Genomic DNA, 7,500 nt, shown 5'->3' with positions numbered 1-7,500 from the left:
TACGGGGAGCAATAGAACGTTGAGTTGACTTATCGGGTCTTCGTTGGAATTACCGTCGCTGGCATTGTAAACTCCAGATGACCTTGTGATTCCTTCGTCGGGCACTGGTAAAGGGTGGCGATGATGCGTTCTATAATAGAAATACCCGTCGTAGCGTTTCTTCCGAGTCAACCCGCTCACGAAACACTCTCTCGTCGTGGAATCCCCGCGTCGGAGAGTAAAACGCGAATTCATAGTATGGAAACTTACGTCTCTCGACGATGGGACGATCCACGCGAAGAGTTGTTACGTGCACGCGTATGGTGCGATTGCGTCGATTCGCTTTTCTGTACGGGGAGTAATAGAACGTTGAGTTGACTTATCGGGTCTTCGTTGGAATTACCGTCGCTGGCATTGTAAACTCCAGATGACCTTGTGATTCCTTCGTCGGGCACTGGTAAAGGGTGGCGATGATGCGTTCTATAATAGAAATACCCGTCGTAGCGTTTCTTCCGAGTCAACCCGCTCACGAAACTCTCTCTCGTCGTGGAATCCCCGCGTCGGAGAGTAAAACGCGAATTCATACTATGAAAACTTACGTCTCTCGACGATGGGACGATCCACGCGAAGAGTTGTTTACGTGCACGCGTATGGTGCGATTGCGTCGATTCGCTTTTCTGTACGGGGAGAAATAGAACGTTGAGTTGACTTATCGGGTCTTCGTTGGAATTACCGTCGCTGGCATTGTAAACTCCAGATGACCTTGTGATTCCTTCGTCGGGCACTGGTAAAGGGTGGCGATGATGCGTTCTATAATAGAAATACCCGTCGTAGCGTTTCTTCCGAGTCAACCCGCTCACGAAACTCTCTCTCGTCGTGGAATCCCCGCGTCGGAGAGTAAAACGCGAATTCATACTATGAAAACTTACGTCTCTCGACGATGGGACGATCCACGCGAAGAGTTGTTTACGTGTACGCGTATGGTGCGATTGCGTCGATTCGCTTTTCTGTACGGGGAGAAATAGAACGTTGAGTTGACTTATCGGGTCTTCGTTGGAATTACCGTCGCTGGCATTGTAAACTCCAGATGACCTTGTGATTCCTTCGTCGGGCACTGGTAAAGGGTGGCGATGATGCGTTCTATAATAGAAATACCCGTCGTAGCGTTTCTTCCGAGTCAACCCGCTCACGAAACTCTCTCTCTCGTCGTGGAATCCCCGCGTCGGAGAGTAAAACGCCGAAGGCTTACTATGAAACTTACGTCTCTCGACGATGGGACGATCCACGCGAAGAGTTGTTACGTGCACGCGTATGGTGCGATTGCGTCGATTCGCTTTTCTGTACGGGGAGTAATAGAACGTTGAGTTGACTTATCGGGTCTTCGTTGGAATTACCGTCGCTGGCATTGTAAACTCCAGATGACCTTGTGATTCCTTCGTCGGGCACTGGTAAAGGGTGGCGATGATGCGTTCTATAATAGAAATACCCGTCGTAGCGTTTCTTCCGAGTCAACCCGCTCACGAAACTCTCTCTCGTCGTGGAATCCCCGCGTCGGAGAGTAAAACGCGAATTCATACTATGAAAACTTACGTCTCTCGACGATGGGACGATCCACGCGAAGAGTTGTTTACGTGCACGCGTATGGTGCGATTGCGTCGATTCGCTTTTCTGTACGGGGAGAAATAGAACGTTGAGTTGACTTATCGGGTCTTCGTTGGAATTACCGTCGCTGGCATTGTAAACTCCAGATGACCTTGTGATTCCTTCGTCGGGCACTGGTAAAGGGTGGCGATGATGCGTTCTATAATAGAAATACCCGTCGTAGCGTTTCTTCCGAGTCAACCCGCTCACGAAACTCTCTCTCGTCGTGGAATCCCCGCGTCGGAGAGTAAAACGCGAATTCATACTATGAAAACTTACGTCTCTCGACGATGGGACGATCCACGCGAAGAGTTGTTTACGTGCACGCGTATGGTGCGATTGCGTCGATTCGCTTTTCTGTACGGGGAGAAATAGAACGTTGAGTTGACTTATCGGGTCTTCGTTGGAATTACCGTCGCTGGCATTGTAAACTCCAGATGACCTTGTGATTCCTTCGTCGGGCACTGGTAAAGGGTGGCGATGATGCGTTCTATAATAGAAATACCCGTCGTAGCGTTTCTTCCGAGTCAACCCGCTCACGAAACTCTCTCTCGTCGTGGAATCCCCGCGTCGGAGGGTAAAACGCGATATATAATAGTATATGCCAGTGGTTCGCGCGCGTCGTCTCTGAGATACGCGGTCGACAGAGTTCCGAAAACACGTGATGTGCCACGATTTCCGTGCGTCTTACATCTTTCGACGATGGGACGATCCACGCGAAGAGAACGTTCGTGCTTGCGTGAGGTGCAACAGCGTCGATTCGCTTTTCTGTACGGGGAGAAATAGAACGTTGAGTTGACTTATCGGGTCTTCGTTGGAATTACCGTCGCTGGCATTGTAAACTCCAGATGACCTTGTGATTCCTTCGTCGGGCACTGGTAAAGGGTGGCGATGATTCGTTCTATAATAGTAATACCCGTCGTAGCGTTTCGACCGATGTCACCCGCCACGAATGTCTCTCTCGACGTGGAAACCCCGCGCCGAAGAGTAAACGCGAAGGCTTACCATACGAAAGAAAACGGTATTATACGCCTGTGGTATGTGCGTCTCGGCTCTGTGATACGCGATCGGCAGAGTTACAAAAAAACGTTGATGGGCCACGATTTCCGTGCGTCTTACATCTTTCGACGATGGGACGATCCACGCGAAGAGTAGTTACGTGCTCGCGCGAGGTGCGATAGCGTCGATTCGCTTTTCTGTACGGGGAGAAATAGAACGATGAGTTGACTTATCGGGTCTTCGTTGGAATTACCGTCGCTGGCATTGTAAACTCCAGATGACCTTGTGATTCCTTCGTCGGGCACTGGTAAAGGGTGGCGATGATTCGTTCTATAATAGAAATACCCGTCGTAGCGATTCGGCCGAGACACCCGCCACGAAACTCTCTCTCGTCGTGGAATCCCCATGTCGGAGAGTAAAACGCGAAGGCTAACTATATAAGAAACATATAGTATTATTTATGCCTGTGGTTCTCCGTTTGTCCTACTCTCAGATACGCGACTCGGAGAGTTACGAATAATCGTGATGGACCACGATTTCTGTACGTCTTACATCTTTCGACGATGGGACGATCCACGCGAAGAGATCATTCCTGCTTGCGTGAGGTGCGATAGCGCCGATTCGCTTTTCTGTACGGGGAGAAATAGAACGATGAGTTGACTTATCGGGTCTTCGTTGGAATTACCGTCGCTGGCATTGTAAACTCCAGATGACCTTGTGATTCCTTCGTCGGGCACTGGTAAAGGGTGGCGATGATTCGTTCTATAATAGAAATACCCGTCGTAGCGATTCGGCCGTGTCACCCGCCACGAAAATCTCTCTCGTCGTGGAATCCCCGCGTCGTAGAGTAAACGCGAAGGCTTGCTATAGAAGACTATAGTTTATACGCCTGTGGTTCACCGGTTGCCTGCTCTCCGGGGTACGCGATCGCGCAGGAGTTACGGAAGAACTTGATGGGCCACGATCTCCAAGCGGCTATATCTTTCGACGATGGGACGATTCACGCGAAGAGAACGTTCGTGCATGCGTGAGGTGCGATAGCGTTGATTCGCTTGTCTGTACGGGGAGAAATAGAACGATGAGTTGACTTATCGGGTCTTCGTTGGAATTACCGTCGCTGGCATTGTAAACTCCAGATGACCTTGTGATTCCTTCGTCGGGCACTGGTAAAGGGTGGCGATGATTCGTTCTATAATAGAAATACCCGTCGTAGCGTTTCGACCGATGTCACCCGCCACGAAATTCTCTCTCGTCGTGGAATCCCCGCGTCGGAGAGTAAAACGCGAAGGCTAACTATATAAGAAACATATAGTATTATTTATGCCTGTGGTTCTCCGTTTGTCCTACTCTCAGATACGCGACTCGGAGAGTTACGAATAATCGTGATGGACCACGATTTCTGTACGTCTTACATCTTTCGACGATGGGACGATCCACGCGAAGAGATCATTCCTGCTTGCGTGAGGTGCGATAGCGCCGATTCGCTTTTCTGTACGGGGAGAAATAGAACGATGAGTTGACTTATCGGGTCTTCGTTGGAATTACCGTCGCTGGCATTGTAAACTCCAGATGACCTTGTGATTCCTTCGTCGGGCACTGGTAAAGGGTGGCGATGATTCGTTCTATAATAGAAATACCCGTCGTAGCGATTCGGCCGTGTCACCCGCCACGAAAATCTCTCTCGTCGTGGAATCCCCGCGTCGTAGAGTAAACGCGAAGGCTTGCTATAGAAGACTATAGTTTATACGCCTGTGGTTCACCGGTTGCCTGCTCTCCGGGGTACGCGATCGCGCAGGAGTTACGGAAGAACTTGATGGGCCACGATCTCCAAGCGGCTATATCTTTCGACGATGGGACGATTCACGCGAAGAGAACGTTCGTGCATGCGTGAGGTGCGATAGCGTTGATTCGCTTGTCTGTACGGGGAGAAATAGAACGATGAGTTGACTTATCGGGTCTTCGTTGGAATTACCGTCGCTGGCATTGTAAACTCCAGATGACCTTGTGATTCCTTCGTCGGGCACTGGTAAAGGGTGGCGATGATTCGTTCTATAATAGAAATACCCGTCGTAGCGTTTCGACCGATGTCACCCGCCACGAAATTCTCTCTCGTCGTGGAATCCCCGCGTCGGAGAGTAACCGCCGAAGGCTTGCTATAGAAGACTATAGTTTATACGCCTGTGGTTCACCGGTTGCCGGCTCTCCGGGGCACGCGATCGCGCGAAGGTTACGGAGGGACGTGAAGCGCCCGAGCAATGAAACGTCCGCAGGAGGAAACGAGCAACCGCCGAACATTGTTTCGCGACGTTTCCATAATGTATTGTCGTTTCGCTCGCATCCCGCTTCTTTCCCCTAGTTTCCTCGACGCGTAGTTTCGCAGCCTTAGTGGACGAATCATTCTCGATTCGAGGAAAGATATGCAGTGGGGCGTGCAATGAGCCCGCCAGAGACCACGATCTCCAATGCGTCTTTACATCTTTCGACGATGGGATGATCCACGCGAAGAGAACGTTCGTGCTTGCGCGAGGTGCGTTAGCGTCGATTCGCTTTTCTGTACGGGGAGAAATAGAACGATGAGTTGACTTATCGGGTCTTCGTTGGAATTACCGTCGCTGGCATTGTAAACTCCAGATGACCTTGTGATTCCTTCGTCGGGCACTGGTAAAGGGTGGCGATGATTCGTTCTATAATAGAAATACCCGTCGTAGCGATTCGGCCGAGTCACCCGCCACGAAACTGTCTCTCTTTCGTCGTGGAAACCCCGCGTCGGAGAGTAAAACGCGCGAAGGCTGTGACTGTAACATATATATATACAGTATACAATGCCTGTGGTTTTTGCGCGTGTCGGCTCTTCGGTATACGCGATCGGCCAGAGTTACGGAGGGACGGTGAAGCGCACGAGAAATTGAAACGGCCGCACGATTGGAACCGAGCAACCGTCGAACATTGTTTCGCGACGTTTCCATAATGCGTTTTCGTTTCGCTCGCATACCGCTTCTTTTCCCCTAGTCTCTGAGACGCGTTTTCGAGCCGTTCTTCTACTATCGATTCTCGTAGAGAGAAGGGACCGGGTAGTCTGGAAGTGGAACCCGCATCTTGCGTGTACCGTACACGGAATTGAGAGGACCGGCCGTGAAGCTCGTTTTAAAGCCGTGCGTCTGACACCCAACTCTTGCGCGCCAATTTCGCGGCAAGAGATAATATGGGACGAATGACCGGCAAAGAGCCAGCTGTGAAGTCTGTTTTTTTAATCGAATCCGTGGACGTGTGTATGCCGTAGCGTCGCTCGTCGTGTTCGTTCATGGTCGTTCCGAGAGAAAGAACGAAAGCGGTAACGAAGGGACCGGCCGTGAAGCTCGTTTTAAAGCCGCGCGTCTGACACCCAACTCTTGCGCGCCAATTTCGCGGCAAGAGATAACATGGGACGAATGACCGGCAAAGAGCCAGCTGTGAAGTCTTTTTTCATTATTTGCTTTCAATCGATCGATCGGTACGATTCGTGCAACGTTTCGCGCGATGCGACGCGAAAACATGCGCGCAACAATAGATGCGTCTGATCGGAAGAACGCGAGGGTCGACTGCACGCGATGGATTCAGTATCGGGTAGGATACAAAATATATCCCCGTCGTTTCCACGCGTGCGAGTCTTCTGCGTCTTTCGCGGGTTTTTGAATGCACTATACGCCCGGAACGTCGAGAAATATATACATATTACTTGAACGTTTTTCGTCTCGAAAGGCTTCGGTGTCGTCTCCAAGGCGACGCCTGAATCTCCTTCGCGCGCTGGTCGGAGATTCAGGTATCAACTTTTATCTTCTCTTTGAAAGAAGAGAGATATTAGGTCGAACAAATGAGAATAAAATTATATATGTGAAATATAAAATTTATACGATTACCCTGAACGGTGGATCACTTGGCTCGTGGGTCGATGAAGAACGCAGCTAATTGCGCGTCAACGTGTGAACTGCAGGACACATGAACATCGACATTTCGAACGCACATTGCGGTCCACGGATACAATTCCTGGACCACGCCTGGCTGAGGGTCGTTTACGTACCATACACTGCTTGCGTAGCTCTGTCAAATCCCCGCCGTCGTTCACCTCTTCGGATCGAACGTTTTTTTACCGAAGGGCGCAAAGAACGTTTCTGAGTCGGGTTAAGAGAAGGATGCTACGTACGAGCGAACGATGGGTGTCTCGTCGGCGTTTGTCGCGGACACGCGAAAATTCTGTGAATTTCACGGACAGTGTACGTTCTAGTTGTTGCAAAACGATCGGAATCGTTTGTATGGACTCGCGTGAGTGTTCGCGGCGTCGTGCGTCGTTCAATTACGACCGCCCGCGGATACCGCTCCACTGCGATATGGATCTGAGCGACAACTTTTTCGGCTGTTCGTGAGATGAACGGTTTCGTGTGTTTAGAAAAATTTTTTTTCCCGCGCTCACCGACGTCACCTGAAATGATGCGTCAGAGGTGAAAGAAAATATTAAGAAGTCGAGAGAGAGAGAGACTACACACGTTTTATTCATATTTTGTATACCGTGCGTGAGACGGATGTGCACGACACGTCGTATGTCGGTATATTACCGACTGGCCCCAGGGAGATTGTTTTCTTCCTCTCTTACGAATGAGATGTACGTTTCGGAGGATCGTCGTTACCGAAACACACGGCAAAACGAGACTTCTCGCAGCAGAACCTTTATACACAATACACATCGACTCTTTTTACCCCGAGAGAGAGAGAAAAGGTGTATTTCTTTTTTTTATTTTTCGAATTCGACGCACGAACGCTTTGACGACTGGAGAAAAACACGGTGTGTGTTAAAATCGTGCGGGACGAGCATGCGTATTCGTAACGGGTCGAATAGTTCTTATTCCC

The 7,500-nt window shown here is 50.1% G+C and overlaps 1 non-coding gene across 1 annotated transcript; it reads left to right on the top strand.

The window, feature by feature from the left end:
* Positions 1 to 6,512: 6,512 nt before the first annotated feature.
* On the top strand, positions 6,513 to 6,667 carry LOC143175603 (5.8S ribosomal RNA). Its single transcript, XR_013000315.1, has one exon. It is a non-coding gene; the product is annotated as a 5.8S ribosomal RNA (ribosomal RNA).
* Positions 6,668 to 7,500: the final 833 nt, after the last annotated feature.

Source organism: Nomia melanderi, unplaced genomic scaffold (genome assembly GCF_051020985.1).
Source record: "Nomia melanderi isolate GNS246 unplaced genomic scaffold, iyNomMela1 scaffold0141, whole genome shotgun sequence".
Lineage (NCBI taxonomy): Eukaryota > Metazoa > Arthropoda > Insecta > Hymenoptera > Halictidae > Nomia > Nomia melanderi.
Note: the sequence above shows the minus strand (reverse complement) of the source record. Positions and strands in the feature narration are given on the sequence as shown.